The following is a 22,881-nucleotide window of genomic DNA, read 5'->3' as shown; positions in this document are numbered from 1 at the left end:
TTGGTTTTCTCACAAGAGGAAGGACAAACCTTGTGGCTTGAAAGCATGGCATTGTTGGCCCACGTGAAGGCCCTCGGAGCTGTGGCCAGCTGGCGTTTGCTCCCTGGTGTCTGCTCTCCCACGGTTCTCCTTTCCAAGTTCAGGCTTCACAGTCCACTTATAGGAACCTGTCACTTTCCCGGGGAAGCTGTGGATGATCCTGAGTGTACGAGACCTAGGAACAGGATGGGGACAGTTTGTGGCATCTCAAACTTGGAGTCTTGGTGATTTTGGTTATTTTTGGGAGTTTTTGAATATTTGTTTTTGCTGCTTCCAAAATGTCCAATGAATACATTTCCAGCTGTGGGTCTCCGGGTCACACTGAAGGCTGGCTGAGGGGCCCATGCCTCATCCAGGGTAAAAGGGCACGTTCTTGACAGCTGCTGCAGAAGGGAGAGAGACAAGAGTTACTAAGGGAAAAAGGATGTTAAAGGAAAAAAATATGCTCTATTGCGTACCCATTGCCATGGTGACCTGCCTTGTCACAACTCAAAGTGATGGAGTTGAGCAACCACGCATGGAGACCTCTGAGGCTGTAACGACGGAATAAACCCTCCTCCTTTTTCAGTTGATTTACTTTCGGTATTTGTCACAGTGCCAGAACGATGCCTGGAGTAAGTAAGAAGAAACTGTGGGAACTTCCTTATCAGCTTTACTGCAGTCACATTTGAAGGTGGGAAAGGGTGCAGCTGGTAAGAAGGGCTAGCTCGATAGGTCCAGAAACCTGAAGGGTGGTCATGGGTCTCGTACGTGAGACTGGTTTGTTTAACAATAAGATAAAGAAGGCTACCAAAGAAATGACTTTGATATCCTCCCCTGCACTCTGTGTCATTCCTCTTTCCTTGCCTCCCCCGTCTAGGATTTCCATTGCTGGCCTCTGTGGTAAAATACCACAGTGCTTTGGCAACACCGTAAATAGTCTTATTGGAATCAGGCCCTTCCGGACAAGAAGCAATTTCCACGCCTTCCAACCCGGTGTGTGGTATGGGCAGAGTCTGACAGCTGGGACGTGGTGGCAGCCAGGGAGTTCGCTCACTTCGCAAAATGCACAAAATTTGTCTTTTTCACAACTGCCTCTGCTTTTCCCGAGGGCTGAAGGAGATAATGAAACATTAAAAGACCCCTGTATTTTGCCTCTTACTTGAAACCTTTCAGACACACACACACACACACACACACACACACACACACACACACACACACACACACAACCCATTGCTTCTTCTTATTTTTAACCGCCTTGCCAGATTCAAATGTTACCACCGATTGCAGCTGCCATCTTAACTCATTCCCGTCAGTGATCTGGCTATTTTATACAGTGCGGAGGAAGTGCCTGGTGAGATAAATAGGACCGTGCAGCTTCAATTTCACTTTAGAAGAAATTGGTGCTTTTCTCGGGTTAAAACTACCGCCACAGTATTTACTCAGTTTTCCAATTATAATTCTGGTCTTCGTGCCAGAGGTTCCAATCTCCTAGCAGGGAAAGCAGTTCGAAGGCATTTCTCTTCATTTGTGTCTCCGCTGTATTATTCCAACATAATCATACCGCAGTTGGGTGATTTATGTTTATAGCACGCCATTTATATTTGAGAACATGCATATAGATATTGCAGTGATCCTAATAACTGCATTCCACTCTATTTTCAGTGGCCAGAAAATGCAATATTCCACCACATTGAGTTACAAAAGCTACATAATGTAATCTCCCCGGAACATTTATCCAGCACCTAATCTGTGCACTGTCAAAAATTTTTCATTGTTATTGGAAAATTAAGACCATAACAAGCCTCGCATTGGTATATATATGACTGTTTTACACTTCTCGTGGTTAAGGCTAGCATAATACATAATTTATTTTCTTCTCTCTCTCCATTAGAGAAATGATTAAAACCAAATGCAAGCGATTTACATTAGAATTTGAGTTCTGCTAATTGCACAGAGATATATCTTCCAGTGGAAATCTAGCCTTTATTTCCCTTTGTGGAAGCAGAGGGCTGAATACGGGTGTCTCAAAGTGTCCGGGGTAGATAAGTCTAAGCATTGGCTCTTTGAAGCAGGTGAAGTCAATTACACTGAGAAAAGGTTTGCTCAGGAATTGGCAAAATAGATCTGGGGTCTGACAAATTTCCCAGACTATCCAAAGATCCCATAGCAAGCCACATTCCTCCTCCCCAAGACTGCATAGCCTGTCCAGGCCATTGCTAATGAAGAACAAGCCATCTCATGGTTTCTTTAATTTTGCTTTGGTTTCATTTTTTTGAGACGTGGTCTTGCTGCTTAATGCAGGTGGGCCTTGAACTCATGATGTGATCCTCTTCCCTCGGCTGCTAGGGCACTAGGCATGCACCGTGGTGCCTTGGCTCCCTTTCTGTGGATTGGGAGTTTGGGAAGGGTTTGATGAGGAAGCTTTGTCTGGAGGTGCAGCTAGGATCAAGCCACCCTCCTCCTGTGAGGTCTCTAAAGCAGGCAGGGGGGACAGATATTCCTCTCTTGCAAGTCTTATGTTCTTAAGTTTCTCTGTGTGATGCTGTGGGCTACTTTGGGTTTCCCACAGCATGGTGACCTTGGAACAGTCGTCACTCTGCTTCCCTGGCCGTTGACAGGACCAGGGTCAGGGTTGCAGGAAGGAGGCAGAAGCTGCCTGCAACAGCTTCTCCAGACAGGCTTCAAAAACCCCACGTGCTCACAGCCACCTCCTTAGATTGGGTGCAACTAAGTTGGACACTTGCTCAAGTTCAAGACGGGGAAGATTTTAGCCACACTCGGAATGACAGGAGTAGACCTGTGTCTCGGCAGGATGGTCATAGTCCTCTTCGGCCTGGGGAGCTTCCTGGAGGTGCTGGGTAACATCTCATGGCTTCTCTCCTTCTCTTCTGACCCAACTCAAATGCTGATTGCACCCCCAAATCAAAGCAAACACCTGTATTCTGGGACGACAAATTACACAGTGCCCTGAAGTCTTCCAATGAGGCCAAGATCTATTTTATCCTGTAGGGGACCCAAGATGCAAGGGTCACACTTTGCACACCCACACCTTGTCCCCCTTGGTTCCCTTCACCCTTAACCAATCTCTCTCTCTCTCTCTCTCTCTCTCTCTCTCTCTCTCTCTCTCTCTCTCTCTCTCTCTCTCTGTGTGTGTGTGTGTGTGTGTGTGTGTGTGTGTGTGTGTGTGTGTCTCCTCTCTCTCTCTCCTCTCTGAATTAGGGATAGCATTTCATGATGGGATAGATGTAACTGTGTGATCCTGGTCTGTGGGAAATTAATTCACTAAAACTATGTAAAACATGAACATATTACGTATGAAAGCAGCTATTTTGCTACTGTGACGGCCCCTCTGTCCCTCTGCATTTAGTCATGGAGAACTCTGGTGTCTCTGCTGCTTGGTCACAGTGATTCTCGAATCTGGCTGCCCCAGGACAAAATTCTTGGTGTTGTTTGATTTCTGATTTTCTCCATTCCTTGCAGATACTATTGAGGCTTTAAAAAGAAAAAAAGCTACATTAACTCAGAGCCTTTCAACTGTAGGTTTTGTAATTTTCTCACAGGCCTAACAGAAAACTGAGATGGTCTCTGGCCTCAGAAACTCACGTGAGGTTTGAGGCTGTCTGATTTCAACATGTCCCTGTCTCTCTGTTTCTGGTTCATGAATACCCCTCAACCTGTGGGTTGGTCTTACTTCCGTCTGCCATAGAGGTACCTCCCCAGGACTGGAGACCGCAGGGAATGTCCCTCTGACCTCCATGGTGTCAGTGACAAAGTTTCTAACCTGCTTGCTCCCTGCTCAGAATTTGATTGGCTTTGGCTGTTTGTTCTATACCCTTTCCCTGAGCCAGTTCTTTTGTCCTAGGACTGGAGTTGGCCCTGTCTGCATGGGAAAGGAAGGTACTGTGGGAGAACTGCGACCTGCATACTACAGTGACAGTCAGACTCCGTTCTAACCACTATGGTGCTGAAGTCATAGACCAATCTTCTGCCTCTGATCATTCTTGACTTCAACTCACCCTGTACTAGCAGAGGATCACCCCAGAGTCTCCCTTGTTCATGTCAGCCACATTCCTCCTCCCCACATTTCCTCTCAAAGACTCCCAGGGATTCCCGGATATCATCTAATCCAGGGAATGCCACCACACACTGTGGTGTCCTGTCCCCATATCTGCATCAGCCTCAGGATTCTGATTCCTTCCCCCAGCTCAGTGCATGGCTCCCGGTTTTCCTAAGCTGAAAGGCCCTGGTTGCCTCACCTTCTGATCTTGCTGTCACACGAGATGCTTCCCCACCCTGTGTTCTTCAGGAGGCTTCTCTGACCCCACTCCCCTCCCCCATACATGCTGGGGCTAAGGGAAATGGAATTCTTAGACTCCCAGGCACTGGGAACTTTGTCTTTCCCAGGGAAATCCTATAATTCCATCAAACTTTTTACAGACCCCATTCCTGTGCCCCACAGCCCAAGGTTCTTCACTGAGAGAGGATCTGGGTGGTGCCGACAGTCCCAGTACAGAGAAGGACTGGGATGTGTATGGAATGATGTGGTCTGGTTCCAGAGATGGGTAGTTCAGACAATTTCACCTTAATTTCCTTTCAGAATGTGAAACTATGGGAAGTCATAGAGGACACTTGACAAACGAGAGAGAATATGTTGTTAACAATTCTTCATTTAAGTTCGCAAATGTGGGTAAAGGATGCTTTGATGGATATAACTACTCCTTTGGAACATTTTATCCTGCAATAATAATCCATCCTATTGTGTGATAAAGTAATTATAATCACCACTCAGTGTCCCAAGTGAGAGCAGAGGAGAAGAAATAGCTTTCATGCTGGCTTTCTGCTTTTTGAGAGCTAGAAAGCAACATCTCTTTATGTCTCAATCAACAGGGCAAATGCTTACACTGAATGTAATTCAGCTGCAATGGGAAGATAAGTCTTGGAGAGGGAGGATGGGAGGATGTGGGCTCGGAGGAAAACCCATCTGGAGAAGACAATACCTTCCTGGTCAAGGGCAAACAGTGTGGGAGTGAAATGGAAGCAAGTGGAAGGCTCAAGTTAATAGGGAAGGTGGTGAAACAGGGCAGAGGGTGAAACACTGGAGCCATAACCAGGCCAGTGGCTTTCATAGGGCACGAGACTACAGTAGGGTGCAGCTTAATAGCAAAGTCAAAACCAAGTACACATTCTAGTGTGTGAATGAAAGTTGGGCAATGCTGGGGAAACGGTGGCATGTGTATTTCCTCTAAAAGTATTTGCCCCATGCCTGAGTCCGATCCAGGATGGGTCCTGGAATGCTGGTTAAGGGCAGTGAGGTAGTGAGGAAAGGACAGACACACAGACACTGAACTCAGGTTGGGTTCTATAAATGCTACTATTGCAACCTGCAATCCCAGGATGTTACAGCACAGAGGAAGGGGCTAGCTCGTTTCAGTAAGAGGCCTCTCTATAGGCAAGCAGCCTCAGGCTGTAAGCAAGCATCCAGAGACGCTGCAGCCCCTGGTCTTTGCACATATTAATCAGTGGTTCGTAACCTCTCATACGAGGACTCCAGAGCAAAGCTTTACCATTTCCCTTGAGCCTGAGTCACGTTGGCTTTGCCAATTGTTCCTTGGGTTCCTGGCCTTTGGACTCCCATGTTAAAAGACACATTTACTCAGGCCCCATCCACTCTCTATACCTCCACATTTTGGTGTTTAATAAAAGCAATTATTGGGAAATTCATGGGTGATTGAATGGCAAGTGGAGCCCCCAGCATTTCCTGATGACCCAGAAATGGAACTCAGAAGATATCAATAAGCAACGCAGAAATGGGCTCGCTCTTTCCCACCACATGCCTGCCTTGGTTACCAAAGCCTCACCACAGACTCCCACCTGTGTGTTCTCGGGAACGCCTTTTGTCCACATGAAAGAGGATAGACTTAGGCCGGATTCAATGACATGGCCTTGTATGGTTAGTGAACTTTTCTGCAGGTGGCTTCTCTCAGTAGTCCAAAGGACAATGGGGAAGGGTAGCCTTCCTGCATTCAGAGTTCAAAACAGTATGCACATTTGAGCACTTCTAATGAAGGATAGTTATATATGGACTATCACAATGACAGACTGGATGGCCAATAGTTTGCAGTACCAGAGACAAGAGGAGATTCTTGGGATTTTTTTTGGTGGGGGGCTGGTCTGGAATTGCCTATATAGACCAGGCTGGCCTTGAACTCACAGAAATATGTCTGTTTCTGATTCCCAAATGTGTTAGTTTTATTTCCTCACATGATGGGATGTGAGATAAGAGTCATATCCAAGCTCTGGTTCATTCTGTCTTCACCTACAACTTGTCTCTGTAAATCTGTCCTGATAAAACTGCATATCTCTCTCTCTCTCTCTCTCTCTCTCTCTCTCTCTCTCTCTCTCTCTCTCCTCCTGCTGCTGCTGCTGCTGCTGCTACTACTACTACTACTACTACTACTACTACTACTACTACTACTACTGCTGCTGCTCTCTTAAGTTAGTTCTCTTTCTTCTACTGTTCTCCAGAGACTTGGGTTTATCCTATCTCTGACTCATTCTGTTAAATCTTTCTCTGATTCATCACTTTGCCACTCAATTAGATGTCACTTTCAAACATGGCTGCTTCTGTCTATAAACTAACTTTACCGTCATTGTTAGGGATTAAAGGTGTGTGCTAAGAGCATGTCAACATGCTAGCTAGAGGGATTAAAGGTATGTGATGTGACTACATTCCAGCTGGGTCACACAGACCTAGGTCTTTGAATGTGATCCTTGCCAGAGAAACCATGTTGCTGAATAAAAGTTCCTCTATAACCAAATGCTGTGTGTCCAGGGCAAAGAAGTCTCTCAGATATTTGGATAGTATGAAGCTTCAGCTGAATACCAGTCAGGTCTGTGCTCAGCACCTAGCCCTGGGGAGCGCAGAAGGGATTCCTGGATGAATGGAATGGAGTTAACTACCAGGGGATTCTGGGCTCTGCAGCCCAACAAGGCAGTGGACAGAGAATGAGTTTTTTACTGCAAGGGAGGGAGTTGTCCTGATGTCCTCTGGAGTTTGACTAAGATATATAGCCTGTTGCAGGATATTTTATCATGCTAAGGTTGTGTTATTTACTGGAAAACCACGTTTCTAGTTCACAAACAGCCTTAATCCCTCTGGCTGGGATACAGACACACCCTTAGTTCACACCTTTAATCCCAAACAATGAAGGTAAAATTAGTTTGCAAAAGGAAACATGCAAGTTTGAAAGTGACATCTAATTGAGTGGCAGACAAAGTGATGAACCAGAGAAAGATTTTATAAAATAGGTTCGTTCAACTCTCAGGAGAAGAGAGAAGAAAGGGAAGCTACGTAAGGGGCAGTACAGAGAGAGATTCAGTGAAGCAGTTTTACTGGGACAGTTATAGAGAGATGGGTTACAGTGAGAACAAGCTAGAAACACAAGAAGACAGAACAAGCCAGAGAATGAGAAGGAGCCAGAAGATTAGAGCATATTACCAAAGTTGGTATGAGGCCAAGCAGAGCAATTAAGAAGAGACTGAGAGAGAGAGAAGCCATATTGAATCAGTCAGCTTGGAGAAGAGTTTATGCCTGAACAGCTGAGTTGAACCAGCCAGCCAAAGATCAGAAAGAACTAGGAAGGGGTGAGCTTATTTAGCAGCAAGTCTAAGAGGCTTAGATTTGTACTGAGGCCAGAAGCTTCCAGGACTAGGTCTAGTTTAGCAGACTGAGAAAGTAAATCTCTAGGGTGACAATTACCTCAAGAGGATAAAAGTTACATTAACAATAGGCCATCTCTGTCTTTGTCACTGTTCATTCCTCTGTTAGAGGTCAGACCTGCACAGACAAAAGGGTGAAGCTCTGAATGGGATGTGTTGAAAGAGTTGTAGAGATCTAGTTCTAAAATGATGCTGAGGGGGACTTTCATCCTGAAAGTATTGGGATATGCCTCAGTGGTAGAACATTTTGAAGCCCATGTCTGGAGAAAGCTGAAGGCATTTTCTGCTTGTACATACTGAACAGAGCGTTTCCAACAAGCCAGTTATGAGTATTATGCAGAATCATGGTGGGAGTTCTAAAGAACTCCTTCCTTTGAAGAAGTAGCTAAAAGACAAGACAGAATTTGCCGCTGGGGACCACTGTGGAGAGTGGAAGGAGAATGATTTTTTGACTATGAGTTTCATGATGCAGGGATGTATAAGGCCAAGGCAGAGATGGCTTCTTTAGGCGGAAGGACTCAGGGAAAGTGGATAAGGAGAGTGGAGAGAAACAAAGTGTAGCTTTTTTGGACTGGAGACCCATAGTCCAGGCTTCTTGGTCTGGAATTCACATACAGTAGCCTGTGACTTTTAAATGGCTTAAGGACATCCCTGAATGTGCACACATATTTTGGGGAAGAGGAAAAGACCCTTAGCTTCCACTGCCTTCTTAAAGATTTAGAAAGTGGAACAAGAACTACTAACCTACAATCATCTATGTAAAAACAGTGGGGGGGTGTGTAAGTCAGGAAAAACAACTGAGGTGATAGCCTGCTACCAATTGTTTATACAGTCACAAGGATTGCTGGGATTAGGGGTCAGGAGCCCCGGAGCTGTCATTTTATCCACTAGGTTCGGATTTTTCTTTTAATGATGATAATTCTTACACATTACTTTGTTAACAAGGTGACCACTGTCTAATTGATCTGTCTCATGTTACAATGTCTGATCATGGGACCTCATCGTCCATCACATAAGTTGTTGGGAAAGGTTAGACAAGACCCTCCTCTGGTGCCCTGTGGTGCTCTGAGATGGTTTAAGGAGTTCGCAACCAGGCCTAAGGTTGATCCCACTGCCAGACATATTTTCAGCTAGCTGAATTATATTTATACACACTCACATATACACTTATTCAAAGTTTTACCAATAACACAAAGCAGTATTTCTATTTCTTAAGCAGAGGATGTTGCTAAAGAAACTGACTGAGGGACTGGCTCAGGCCACAAAAGCATGAGGACCCAAGTTTCACCCCCAGAATAATCCCACATAATCCCAGAGTTCAGGAGGCAGAGATAGGGGATCCCTGAGACTCACTGGCTAGTCATCTTGGACCCCGTCTGCAAAACATAATGGATAGATCTTGAAGAATGATACTTAAGATTGACTTCTGCCCTCCCCATGATTGTTAATGCACACCTACGTACACACAAACGTGTACATACACTCACAGTGAAAGAGAAGGAAAGGATGCTAGCTGGTATAGGATTTCAAAGTCAGGGACAGCCTAGAGCTTTTGACTTTTGAACTCTCTGAGACTTTTGCAGTGCTGGGGTCTAACGAAGGGCCTCAGACGTGCTAGGCAGGGCTGTCCTACTGAGCTGCATGCTCAGACTTGAATCTTCTTGCTCCACAAGATCATTTTACCTCTTCTGTATGAGGAGGAACTTCAAAATTTAAGTGTTGAGGGCACAGAGACTTCTAGTGGGCAATGATGAGCGATGAAGAGTAGGGAAAGCAGGCATGGTGAAGCATGTCTGTCGTCCTGGACTTCAGCGGGCTGAGGGGGGATTGTGTGCTTAATCTTCAAACTCCTGCAGAGACACATGAAGAGCAAGGAAGAAAGAGTAGGGACTTCTCCCACGAGAACCTTGATCTTCTCACTACTTGCCCACTGTGGAGTTTTGCAAAGTTAATTCAACTCCCCGAATTTCAATTTTCTATCTATAAAGTGAAAGTGTCAATAATTCTGAGGATCTTTGCAGTGTGCATCAGGGTGCTTAACCCCATGGCTGTAATGGTTCGATGCTGGCTGTAACTCTTTCTGGAAGGTTCCTAGCCTCTTTGGAGAGGAACAGGAACTCTGAGTGTGAATCAGAGACCACAGGAAACCCTTATGATGATGAAGTTTCAAGCTCTGTGTCCCAGGTGAGAGATGACTTGAGAGCCACACTACAGGAAGGAGAGCTCACTGCTGTCTCTTCTCCTACAACGGCCACTCTCAGAAGGTCAAGTACCATCCACTCTTCATCTTGGATTCTGACTTAGTAATGCAGAGTTAGAGTTTGCCTTCCTCCTTGAACAGACTGACCACTCAGCCGTGAGTCTCTTTATGGTGTTGATTTATCAAATAAGTCACATCAATCTAGGATTAGTCCAGTCAAGATTTGAGTATTATTTATTGGTAACTTTAGTTAGAAAGAGCTCATAAAAATTTCAATACTCACCAGCACAAGTGTAAGGTAACATTTTTATGATGCAATAAACTCTCCCAGCACTGCACATAAGCTTGCGTGAGTGTTAACGGGTCTTTGCAGCAATCAAAATTTGTTCTGTTCAATATTTCGAATAAAATTACCATCGTGAACACCTTTTCACACAAGCTAATGAGACTTTAAGTGAGATCAATCAGGAGGCACCTCTAATCATTCACAGTCAGCTTAGTGTGGAACTGGGGGATCTCTGGTTAAAAACAAGAACAAGAACAAACAAAGCAAAAAACAATAGCAGAAGGTTAAATGAGAAAAAGGCCAACAACCTTATAAAAAAAATGAGGACTGTATTTGAAAACCAAATACAAATGTCTAACCACTCTCACTTTCAGACTGGTGACGATCTGAGAGTGACAGGCAGGAATCCAGCATGCTGCCACCAAGGAGACATATAAAAAGGGGGGAGGGGTGTCTAGAACTTTGTCAATGTTTGTCAAAAATTTAAGGATGAAGCCGAGCATGGTAGCTCATGACCCCAATCCCATACTTGAAATATTTGAAAGGCTGAGACAAGAGGATTGCCTTAAGTAAGTTTGAGGCTATACTGTATGTGCTATGACTTCCAGGCCAATCTGAGATAAGAATGAAATGCTATCCCAAAGAAATAGTAACTTATGGTAAAGGACTAGACTTAGCAATTTTATTATCTGGAATTCTTCATGTTCCGGGATTTATGCTTGGTGGTGGATGATACAGTCTTGTTTTTATCAGCAAGTGACTGGGAACAATCCAAATTAATAAACCAATAAACCAATAAACTATCAGCTAAACGCTCGTGTGCTTCCATATGATGGAGTAATTTTCAACTGCTAAGAGCAGAACGGCTTCTAGAAAAATTGACAAAATCAGTAATTAGATGTTGAACTGAAATTTTACTATTTATTTTACAGGCAGGGTTCCAAATCCTTCATATTAATGGATCAGTCATTAAACCATCCAGAATACATTGCTATTAATACCCCAGTTTTGGCCATAGAGAACCCAAGGCCCCGAGAGGCTAGATAACTTACTCAAGGCCATATAGCTCCTCCATTGCAGAGCTGGGATTTGAGCACCAACTCCAGAGTTCAAAGTCTATGTTGTTTTTTTTTTTTAAATAAAAGATTTATTTATTTTATGTATATGAGTACACTGTAGCTGTCTTCATACACACCAGAAGAGGGCATCGGATCTCATCACTGTGGTTGCTGAGATTTGACTCAGGACTTCTGGGAGAGCAGCCAATGCTCTTAACCATCTCTCCAGCCCAAAGTCTATGTCCTTAAAGAACAAATGCAAAGACACTAACACTTGTTTAGGGTGACAAGCTCTGGAGCGAGTTAGAAGGAGATGTTTAAACTGCATCATTCTTCAGTTACTTCATGCGAACACGGACGGAAGCTTCTACCCATCAGTTCCCACTTAGAAACAGGTAGATGAAATGATAACCATGACAACAGGTTGCAACCTGAGCTGTATATATCATAAAAGCGGGACGTCTCGAAGGGAGGTGTCTTTAAGGACTTTAAGAATTGTCTATCCCCAAGGGACCTTTGAAGGCCTGCTTTGTCAAGATTCATGGATTTTTGTGGAGAATCAAAATTGCTTGTCACAGGATGCAGACAGCTAGAAAATGTGTTTTTTGTTTGTTTGTTTTGAAACAAGGTCTCACTCCACAGTCCAAGTTAGGCTGTAAATCCTCCCTATGTAGCACAAGTGACACGAGGCTGCAGCAATCCTCCCGCCCCAGCCTTCCAAGTTCTAGGACCACAGGCACATGCCACTCATCCAGCGAAACCCTGATTAGTCTGCTTGGTTCTCCCTCATGAGGAAGACCGTTTCCCCTGGAATGTCATCCTCTGGCAGTGACCCGACTGTTGTCCTATTGAACTGTCAGCAGTCTTGATGCTCTCAAGGAAACAACCAGGAGATAGGGTCGATTATCTTTCCCTCATCCAGTAGGGGGCTCACAAGGCCTCAACACTTAAGGATTTGTGCACAGTTAACAATTGCTGAGGGAGGTTCTTTTGTTTGTTTGTTTTTCTTCAGTAGTGTAGTTGCCCTTAATTAGCTCAGGAGTCCATAAGTAACTCCTCACCAACCTCCTGCAAGAAAACTTACTTAAAACCCATTGTTTCAACAGTTTAGACACGAATAGAATTGGTTCTTTGCTCTGTCATTGGTGCCCTAACAAGTAGAAGTTTGTTTAAGAATCTCCTCTGAAAATATTCACTCAACACCATTCGTGCATGTATAGCATCCTAACAGTTTCCCTCAGGGAATCCCAGATCCAGTATTGAAGTCTCAAAGGACAAATTCATGATGACCCAAGAGCATTTGAGAGTGGTAGAACCCTTGTGAGGAGGTCTTACATTCTCTGCTCAGTCTACTCTGCTCACGTTCAGTTTTACACTAACATGGCTCCCAGCATAGGGTAGCACAGCTACAAAAGAAGACCAGATAGTAAATAAGTTGGTTCGGTGGCTTGGAAAGAAAAGATGGCTGTCTGTCTCAGATCAGTTGAGCAGTGGGAAAATCCTGCTTCTCTTTGGCCCCAGATAGTCATACCAGATCCCATGCCAATAGTCTCAAGACTGTGGAGAACACCAGTGTGTTCCCCCCAGGCTGCCAGGAGTTACTACCATATTTGCTGTCTGTGATGGCACCAACTTACTTTGACCCTTGAGGCTCTGCCTAGAACCTCTACACCTTTAAGGGGAGAAACTTGTGACCTGACTCCAAATCCTGCAAGAGGCCTGGACTGGTTTTGAGTTTGTCTCCAAAAAAGAAAGAAAACAAAAGAAGGAACTGGGGAGGGAGAGAGAGAAAGAGAGAGAGAGAGAGAGAGAGAGAGAGAGAGAGAGAGAGAGAGAGAGAAAGAGAGAGAGAGGGAGGGAGGGAGGGAGATATTTTGGAATTATGCTCTGTTTTTGCTTACATGTAGGTCTGATCATCAGGCACATGCCTGGTGTCTTAGGATATCTAGAAGCTCCCTAGAACTGGAGTAGCAGATGGTCGTGAGCCACCACGTGGTTGCCGGAAATTGAACTCAAGGCCTCTGGAAGAGCAGCCCCTGCTCTTAACTACTGAGCCATCTCTCCTGCCCCTGATAAATGCCTCTAAAAGAACCTTTTTGTGGAACAAATTCACAGGTAGTGTTAGGAGCTCCACAGTGAGCTCAGAACTCTTCTCTCCTTTGGAGAATTGCCTTAAACCAGTACTAGAAGGTTCAGTCTGCTGCTGGGGGTAACAGAAATAGTAGATACTCAAGTGACCGGCCTTGCTCATAGAGTCAGCTCTCCGCCTTTCTCCCTATAGGCAACCCTAGGTGTTAACATGGCCGTCTGGAGCATGGCTCTAGGACCTTCCATGGGCCACTTCTTCTCCCAGCCTTGTCCCACCTCTGCTTCGTGTTTACTTCTCCGGCACTTGTGTCACCACGAGTGTGCTGTGAACAGTGGGTGCATAGTTGTGAGGTTACTCAGACCCTGGACTTATCTGCCCAGACATAGACTTTCTGCTCAATGCTAGCCGCTCGCTAGTACACGGCAGGTTCCCCGTTTCTCTCTGCCTCCATTATGCTATCTATAAAATGGGGATGATTTCTTTATAGGATCGATTTTAGATTGCAGCGCAATGCCACATAGTTGACAGCCCTGTTTCATTGTGGATTACATGGAGAGGGGGGTCAAGAATAAAGTTTAAGATGAGAGAAATGCAGTCAATAACGATCTCCACTAGCTTTGATCACTGAGACATGGACTTGACGTGGATGCTTTTCTTGAGCCATTTTATTGGTAAGGATTCCCAGAACAAACGGCTGTTCACACTTCTTTTCCCTTCTAGCTTTTCTCGGCCTAAAACTCACTATTCTCCTGCCTTGGCCCTTCAAGAGTTGGGGTTAGACAGACTACCACCCTCATGTACACGTCTACGTGACCCAGAGGCTATGTCTTGGGGTCACAAGAGTCTCAAAGTCCTGCCTTCCTGGCTGAGGGAGCAGCACGTCGGAGAGCGAGCTTCTAGACTGTGGCGTCTACTGTGGGCTGAGGGAAAGGTACAAGAATCCAGCTTGAGAGCCACGCCCCTCCTCTGCTGCTCCGTCCTTAGGTTTCTGTTGCACAAATGCAGCAAAATGAGTAGCAATATTTTCATTGAAAACATGCCTCATGCAAATCAGTTTGGTAAATATGGAATTTAGCCTTAATAAAAGAGCACCTGTTTCCCCCCAGCCCCCCGCCCAGTTCCTCCATTTAATTTTTTTTTCATTCAGATGCACTCCACTCTGCCATAAGCCTAGTCCCATACACTGTCACAAGAACAGACTGCCTGGTTTTGAATCTAGTCAAACACCCACTCCTCTTTTCCAAGAAAAATCTCAAAAAACAAAAAAAATTGGAGGCACCTGCGTGCTGATTTTCTAGTGCCTCTGAAGAATATTTCTGTAGTAGCAAAATACATTGATGTTTTTAAAATGAGAAAACCCTTCAGAGTTGGCAGGGTCTTGGTTCCCGAGGCAAGAGTGTTGGGCAGGAAGGAGGGTGGCTCTCAGCCTAACCCTGCCTGGTACCTCACAAGGAGTCCTGTCCTCCCCTCGGTGCTGTGGCGATGGTTGGGTTAATGGCTCTCTACTCGGGAGCTGGATTTTAATTCAGTTGTGTCTTGCTCTGGGTGTTTTCCTTCCCCTCACGCCATCAGAGGGATATTTTAAAACCACAGGCAGAACCTGGGGAGAGGAGACCCAATTTGACACCTTTGAACCTCGCTGGGGACACTTCATAGGCTGAGATTTGGAGGGATTGCTGGGCGGGGACGGGCTGTCCAGGAGAGCCTTTCAGAGCTTTTCATGGAGGGATACAGATTCAGTTTCCCGAAATGGCGTTTTTGTGTGTGAGAGACCTATCAATAGAACTATCAAACTGTGAATATACAATTGAACTTTATTATCCCCTTTGATTTTGTAACTACATAGGTATGACAGACAGAGGCCAAGTTTGAAAGAAACTTACAATTGCGCACACGTCCTCTGTGTGAATCCCCCGGCTGGAAGTTTCTCTGTATATTGGCGTCTTCAGGTAGGGGCTGTGCAGGTGCCTCCCACCGACTCTTGAGCTCCGTTTTAATTAAGGAACATAGCATCTCTTGGCTTTCTGTAGCAGAGCGGCAGTGGTCTGTGTTCTCAATTGCAGCGCTGGATGTATTGTGTGCCTCCATATTTACTGTCTGCACAACTTTCATTTCAAAGATTCTTACTTTGTGAGCCAAAGGGTTTTTTTTCCCTCTTTTCTTCTTTCTTGTTTCCTTTTCTTTTCTCTTTGCTTATTTCTGAAATGGTCCTGCACCTGAAATTCAAGAGGCAAGCTGTGCTCTTTCTGCCTCTGACATCATAAGAAAAGTAAAAGGTGGGAGCTGACCTTCAAATGGCCAGCCTTAAATAAAAGCCCTGCTCACTGAGGGGTCCTGAGAGGTAAAGCAGAGGCCTCATCTCACCTGAAGAATCAGGAAGTCAAACCCAAGGCTGGCACTCTTCCTCCATTCGATTCCTTCCGTGTTCCTGCTTGGCTTAGATTTTTTTTTTTTTTTAAAGCTTTTCTCCCAAAGCCAAAATCTTGGTGAAAGAGATTGTCAGAGATTGTCCATGAGCAAAGTTGCTACTAGGAATGCTTTTGGTTTAAGTCACTTGCATGGAATTTTCTAGAATCTATTCGGAAATGATCACCCCTAACTAAGGATCACACGAACCAAGACCAAGGTGATAGGTAAGACCTGAAATCAGGCCTCTGATCTATTTTCACAGCCAATACATAAATGTGCCGTGCCAGAGAGTTAACAGGAAATCTTTCTGGCTCTCAGATTCTATGGTAACATTCAATGCTGACAAGCCAGTGGGGATGCAGAGCGGGTACAAACCCACTGCTGGAGATGCCCTTCCCTTCAAACTATGAGAGAACAAGCCACCAGAAAGTGCAGTGAACTCCTACTGGAATGACTGACAAGGAACTTATATTTGACTAGGAATTGAGATTTATCTCTATTTTTAAATATTTTAATGTGTGTCCTCCCCCAAAAGTTACAAGACAATGCACACACCATGGCATATCAATAAAAGTGTGGCCACACTGATTATTATTTTATACATTTTAGTCAGGCATAGGCATGAATGTAAATATAAGGCAGGCTCTATGCAAGTTTACACAGCAAGTTGATAGCACAGGCAGTGAGGGTACATTAGGTGGTCGTGATTAAAGATAATTGTACGATTGTCTCCAGTGTCTCAAGGTTCTCTAGAAAGGAAGTCATGCATTTCTTATCTAATGAAATCACATAGTTTGCACAGATGATGTTTAGGATGTGGCCTGTATTACAAACACATTTGCACATGGTCACACCCCTGTGCCTGAAATGAGAACTGTCAATATCGTCGGTATAATTGGAGGTACTTAAATGCGTGGAAACTGAAAACTCAAACAATCCTTAGGTCCTCAGCCAGCAAGCTTTGTGCCAGTCCTTTGGAGTCCTGCTAAGGATTTTGTTCCCTTCCACTGGCCCTTCTCAAATCCTCCCTCAAAATGATCTCAGTCTCCACTAACATCCTCTCTCTCCCCAGGGCCTTTGGTGAGAAGCTTGATTGATTAAGGAAGCTGGCCTGATCCCCTACTCCCAGCCATTGTCTCAGAGGATGAACCTTGAATGCTAACCCTCCCCTCCTGCTGCGTGCTCACAATTTCCACCAATACCTATTTGCTTCTTGGCCTGAGGCATGCCTGGAGAATCTGCTAGTGTCCCAAGTCCTGAGACAGAATCCCAGCCAGTGCCTTAGAGTCCTCAGACAGGGACACCATGACTCCAAAACTGTAGCAGACACAACTGGGACACAGGGCCCGAAAATGTGCAATGGTTTCCACATTATCCCTGAGGGAAAAGGAAACATTTCTCTCTCATGTAGCTCAGCCACTAAAAATGGCTTAGACTGACACACACTCATAGATCTTGAAAGGAAAGCTATTTTGAACTATTCATGAGAAGCCTTTAGAAAGTAGATGGCCATTTTGTCAGCAGTGCCACTTACAATCTTCCTGATGAAAATAGTCAAAAATGAAGATGGGGATGTGTGCAGAGATATTCACAGTACTATTGCTTATGGCTAAGTCCAAAAACGGCGAAGTGGAGGCAGTCTGTGTAGGGATACTACATAGCCATCAACCAAGAAGGAAAAGGAGGAGAAGACATAGGGGAAGAGAGGGAGGCCATGAGCTGTGGAATCATGCTTATGACTAGAGTTTAAGGAAAGCACCAGGAACCAGCATGGTCTCGTGCACATGATCTTTCTCTAAAAAGGAAAAGAAAAGGAAGACACCGGAGTACATGGAGAAGAAAGATGAGATAAGGAGTCTAGGAGAGAGAAAGCCTGAGAAACACAGAGTTAACTGGCAAAAGCATTCCCAGCCATTGCTTGATTCTATCCCTGCAGCCGCACGGCAACAGGGTCGGAGGGGGGTGGGGGCACTGAGCAGACAATTTGGCTGACAACGAAGTGGGAGGCAGAATATCACACAGCTGCCTTCTTCACAGCTGGATTGGCTTTGCAGTGTTGACAGTTTGGGGGGTGGGGGAGAAGGGGAGAGAGAGAGAGAGAGAGAGAGAGAGAGAGAGAGAGAGAGAGAGAGAGAATGAGAATAAAGCCTTGTCTAATGGGAGGCAAGCAGCTAGGATGTGACCCCCTTATAGGGAGCCCTGGTTTGATCAGTGGATGTTACTGATTTATCTTGAATTGTAGAGCTATAATTTTTTAGCTCTGATGAAGTTTCCATTATATTATGTTGGAGGTTTTTTTCCCTTCTCCCAGGGCTTCTAAGCATTTTTTTGAAAGAACCAGTATTTATTTCTATGTATTTTATTCCATGCTTTGAAAACTCTCCATAAACAAAATCACTGAGATACACATTTTCCTTACTCCTGATCCATTACTGGCTTCCTACCACACCCAAACAGTAAGTAAACTGTTGAAAATCTAAGCTGATAAAAAGAGGGGGGAGGGGGAGGAGGGGAAGAGGGGGAGGAGGGAGAGAGGGGGAGGAGGGACAGAGAGAGGAAGGAACAGAGAGGGGGAGAGAGGGGGAGGGAGAGAGAGGGAGAGAGGGAGAGAGGGGAGGGGGAGGGAGGGAGAGAGAGGGGGAGGAGGGACAGAGAGAGGGAGGAACAGAGAGGGGAGAGAGAGGGGGGAGAGAGGGGGAAGGGAGAGAGAGGGAGAGAGAGGGAGAGAGAGGAGAGTGTCTAGGCTGACACACTCATAAAAAGTAAACCCGGAGATTAACTAATTACTCGATGAACTTCAGTTGGGTAGACAATCTGTCAAACTGATCCATTAAAAAAAATCTGTAGTTGTCTTTTCCCTCCCCTCTTCTCAGTTGTGGCCCCAAATATATGAATGACAGCTCCAATTCTTTTACTGCAGCTTGAGTCAGCTTGCTACTGCTACTTAGGTCAGAGGTCAAGTAGTTACGAGCATGATATTAACACATCACTTCTGAGAGCTCTCTGTTTGCTGGAAGCATCTATTTTCGAACTCCTGCAGGTGGCTGCCTCTCACAAAGCATGTCAGATGTCTCAGGATGCAAAAAGGTTCAAGAGCCCGAAGGTTTCAGGCGCTTCTGTGGGGCCTTTTCACAAGTCCCCGCCACTGTCCGACATAATGTTCATGGCTCTTAGGGACTTAAATGCAAGTTAGCAATTTTAAAGGGATCAAAATATGACAAAAGGAATAAAGGCCCACTATTCTGAAGCACCCCCTCTTGGCTGTCCTCCACCTTCCAGTCGCCCTAGCTGGTGGATACAGCCAATATATGAGAAGGGCTTAAAACTTTTTAAAAGGGTTTAACTGAGCCAAATTAATAGAGAATCCAGAGCACACATTAGATACCATAAATTAAAGGATTGGGGGCGGGGGCAGGGGAGAACATGACATTGAAATGTACTGTACGACTGGAGGGCCAGGCTCGTTTGACTGGCTTAGTACCAACTTGACCGTAATTGCAATCGTAAAGTGGAGCCTTCGGGGAACTGGACAGTTAGGCCGAGGAAGACCTCAGAGTTTGAAATGAATGTTAGATTTTAGTAAACAAAACCATAGGTACACTTCTCCTGAATCTTACTCTGTCCTAGATCTTCGCCGCAACTTTAAGAAATCCTTTCTTTCTCTCTGTTGTCTCTGAATTTCTACTCCATTTTTTTCCTCCCCGTATAAAATAGCAATGCTGCTGCTGGTATTTATTAAGTAATGACTACATTCAAGCTTTGAGTGCACACATCAACTCATTTCAAACTCACAAGTGCTGTATGAGGGGGACACGGTCCAAGGTCTATGGTTAATAATTATCAGAGCCTGGTTTAGAACCTCAGGCTTCAACACTTGACACCACCCTCTTAACACAGCACATTGCACACCATGCTTGCGTCTTTCCTCCTGAGAGAGACCAATCTCTTTTCACATTCATCCAAATAGAAAACTATTTACATAGGAAGGAAACTGTTCTGCCAATACTCATGCAACTCAATAGTGTTCTTTAAAGAATTATTTGCTTATTTTACGTATATGGCATATGCTGTAGATATCTTCAGACACACCAGAAGAGGGCATCGGATCCCATTACAAAAAGGTTTATGAGCCACTGTGTGGTTGCTGGGAATTGAACTCAGGACCTCTAAGAGCATTCAGTGTTCTTAACCACTGAGCCATCTCTTCAGGCCCTCAGTAGTCTTTTTCGATTCATAATACTTGACGCAATAGACACTCAATGCCACTTAGGTACTTGATTGTGGCTTTGAGAGTATAGCACTTTTGTGTGCTTGTTCGTTGATTTATTAGCTTGCTTTTATAGAGTTACCGAATTTGGTTCATTGTCAATCCTTCACAGCAGAAAGAGCCAAGGATGGTGCACAGGAAATTAAACCAATGTGAGCACACTCATCGAGAGAGCTTTGTGGAGAAAAAGGACCATTTCCCCCTGCAAGAAAGCTCACCCATGACGTTTGTTCTAGGAACAAGGAGACATGGAAATAGAAACACTCTTTCTCCTCCTCCTCTTCTTCCTCTTCCTCCTCTTCCTCCTCCTCCTCTTCCTCCTCTTCTTCCTCTTCCTCCTCTTCCTCCTCCTCCTCCTCCTCCTCTTCCTCCTCCTCCTCCTCCTCCTCTCCTCCTCCTCCTCCTCCTCCTCCTCCTCCTCCTCCTCCTCCTCCTCCTCCTCCTCCTCCTCCTCCTCCTCCTCCTCCTCCTCCTCCTCCTCCTCCTCCTCCTCCTCCTCCTCTTCTTCTTCTTCTTCTTCTTCTTCTTCTTCTTCTTCTTCTTCTTCTTCTTCTTATATTTTAAAAATTAGCCAGTTACAAAAATCTCCCAGATCCTGGACTGTCCTCACCACAGCACATCAGGGGCACACCAAACAAAAAGCTCATTATTTGGTTTCTTACAGAGACCACCAGAACACCCCTACTGCTCTAATATCTGACCATGTCACGATAACCACCTCATTCCCTGTGGGAATTGGTTAATGGTTTGCTATTCTCCTGTTGACTAAGAACATTTATACATTTAAATACCATCTACGTAAAACTTACTCTCCTTTTAGGCTGTGATGTTTGCAAGGGCAGGTGTGTCATTGCTCAGTCATAGAGACTTCCCCAAAGCATAGACAAGATCCTGCCAAATGACTTGGACTGAGACTGGTGTTTCCCTGAGGCAGCCCTGTCAAGGCTTTGAGCATGTTGTGCTGCTGCTGCTGCTGCTGCTGCTGCTGCTGCTGCTGCTGCTGCTGCTGCTGCTGCTGCTGCTTCTGCTTCCTGAGAGAAGGCTTGACTGAAGCAGCTCTACCCCATGTCACCTGGAGTCAATGCTTGGGGTCAATGAAACACACTCAAATGCCAGCTCTCAGAAGGGGACCAGTCCTGGGAGACTTCAGATCCAACAGCCACTATCTGAAGTGAAGAAAATAGAAGAGTGGAAGGGACAGGTGACTTGTCTAGTGTCACATACCCTGAAAGAAAATGCGGACCAGGTCAGTTTCCTCTCCTGCTCAATTATAGAATCAGAGACTCTATGAAGAGGATGAAAGCTATGTTGTCTAGGATGGCCCCTCCCACCTTTCAAATGCTGAGATCTCCTAGGCTTGACCCAGACCTCTTGCTACCAAACACTAGTCAGCTCTGACTGGGGAAGTGAGAGCAATATGGGGGCGGGGGTGGTCAAAGAAGCCTGGTTGATCCCTCTAAGTCTTCAGGAGCACAGACATGTGTCCTTAGTCTGTTCCAATCTTAGGTAGAAGCTGCTAAGTCTACTTCATTAATCCATCAGTCCCTATGTTCAAATCCTTTCTATTGGACAGGAAGGCCTGCCTGACTTCTTGCCTAGGGACTGTGTCTATGTCCTTTTGATTTCAGCTCAGAGTGCCCTCCCTGGTGTGCCGGATGGTCCCCCAATATTAACATGGCTTTCAATTCAAGAGGGTATCTTAGAGATCAAGGTTAGCTCTCTGATTTGCAGGTCCCTGTGCAAAATGAAAACATCATTAAACACTAAAACATAAAAATTTTTCCTGGACTTCCTTCCGGCGCAGAGCGGCGGCAGTGTGGGGTGGACACTGAGAATATAGTCTGCACCCAGGCGTAGCAGATGTGGCATATGACTTCTACACACAACATGAGTGACATTTCTTGCAAAATAACAGGATGACTATCTGGGGTGACCGGAGTATTTCATGGCAGGAGCCTTTTTGTTGGCACAAAGAAGCTAGGACCCAAGTTCCCAGGTGAGAGCCTGCATCGTGAATACAGAAAGCAAGATGGTTGGGATCAGGTACAATGGAATCCCAAATGGGTGCGGCGATGACCTGTTGCCTTGGAGAAGAACAGAAGAAAATAAGTCGGATACTAAATATCCTTATGTGCACCATGGCCAGCTGAACGCCATCATGAACAAGAATTCTGCTGATGTAAAGGGCTGCAGTATGAATGTTGCCTTGTTTCCATGTAATGAATCCAGTCATCATCCAGGCAGGTATAAACGAGTTATTTTCATGTTGGATAAATTCCACGACAGCAAGGAGACAGTGGCCGCTAGGCTCCTGTTTAAATTGGCTGGGGTTACGTTCAGAAAATTCACACCAAGATTGTCGTTGACTCTGATTTGATTAATAGCCAACCGAGTCAGAAGCCTTGGCAATGAGTTTCGTCTCATTAAAGCCCCTGAAGCTGACCCCCCACCCCACCCTGCACACGCACCCAAGGGGCTCCCCAACTTTCATCTTGAAGTCTCTCATGACTTTTTAATAGCACAGCACACATAGGTGTCTAAAGAATATGAAACTTCGAATCTTCTCTACCGTCACATGGATCTACATCGGTTTTAGCTGTTGATTTAGTTTGATTTGGAAACTAAGGGACTGCCCACGGAGCTGGGGTGAATGTCTCTCCATTTCTGCAGTGAGGGTGGCTGTACCGGAGTGTCAGTTCTGTCATCTACAGAATTTCAGCAGCCGCTCCTTGCCGCTACACGGGCTAGAAGGACATATAAATAATTGCTTCTTGTTCTTAGTAAGGATGAGCAGACACACTGATGCGAGTATCTGGCCCAAATGAAGCA

The 22,881-nt window shown here is 45.2% G+C and overlaps 1 long non-coding RNA gene and 1 pseudogene across 1 annotated transcript; both read left to right on the top strand.

Annotated features, from left to right (window-relative positions):
• The first annotated feature begins 413 nt into the window (after nt 1-413).
• Nucleotides 414-1,160, top strand: LOC134486381 (uncharacterized). The gene is made up of 2 exons (XR_010065227.1): nt 414-653; nt 899-1,160. It is a non-coding gene; the product is annotated as an uncharacterized LOC134486381 (long non-coding RNA).
• A 17,685-nt stretch (nt 1,161-18,845) lies between these two features.
• On the top strand, nt 18,846-22,464 carry Dctd-ps1 (dCMP deaminase, pseudogene 1; annotated as a pseudogene).
• Nucleotides 22,465-22,881: the final 417 nt, after the last annotated feature.

The sequence above is a fragment of the Rattus norvegicus genome, chromosome 3, assembly GCF_036323735.1.
Source record: "Rattus norvegicus strain BN/NHsdMcwi chromosome 3, GRCr8, whole genome shotgun sequence".
Lineage (NCBI taxonomy): Eukaryota > Metazoa > Chordata > Mammalia > Rodentia > Muridae > Rattus > Rattus norvegicus.
This window is presented reverse-complemented; position numbering and strand designations above follow the sequence as displayed.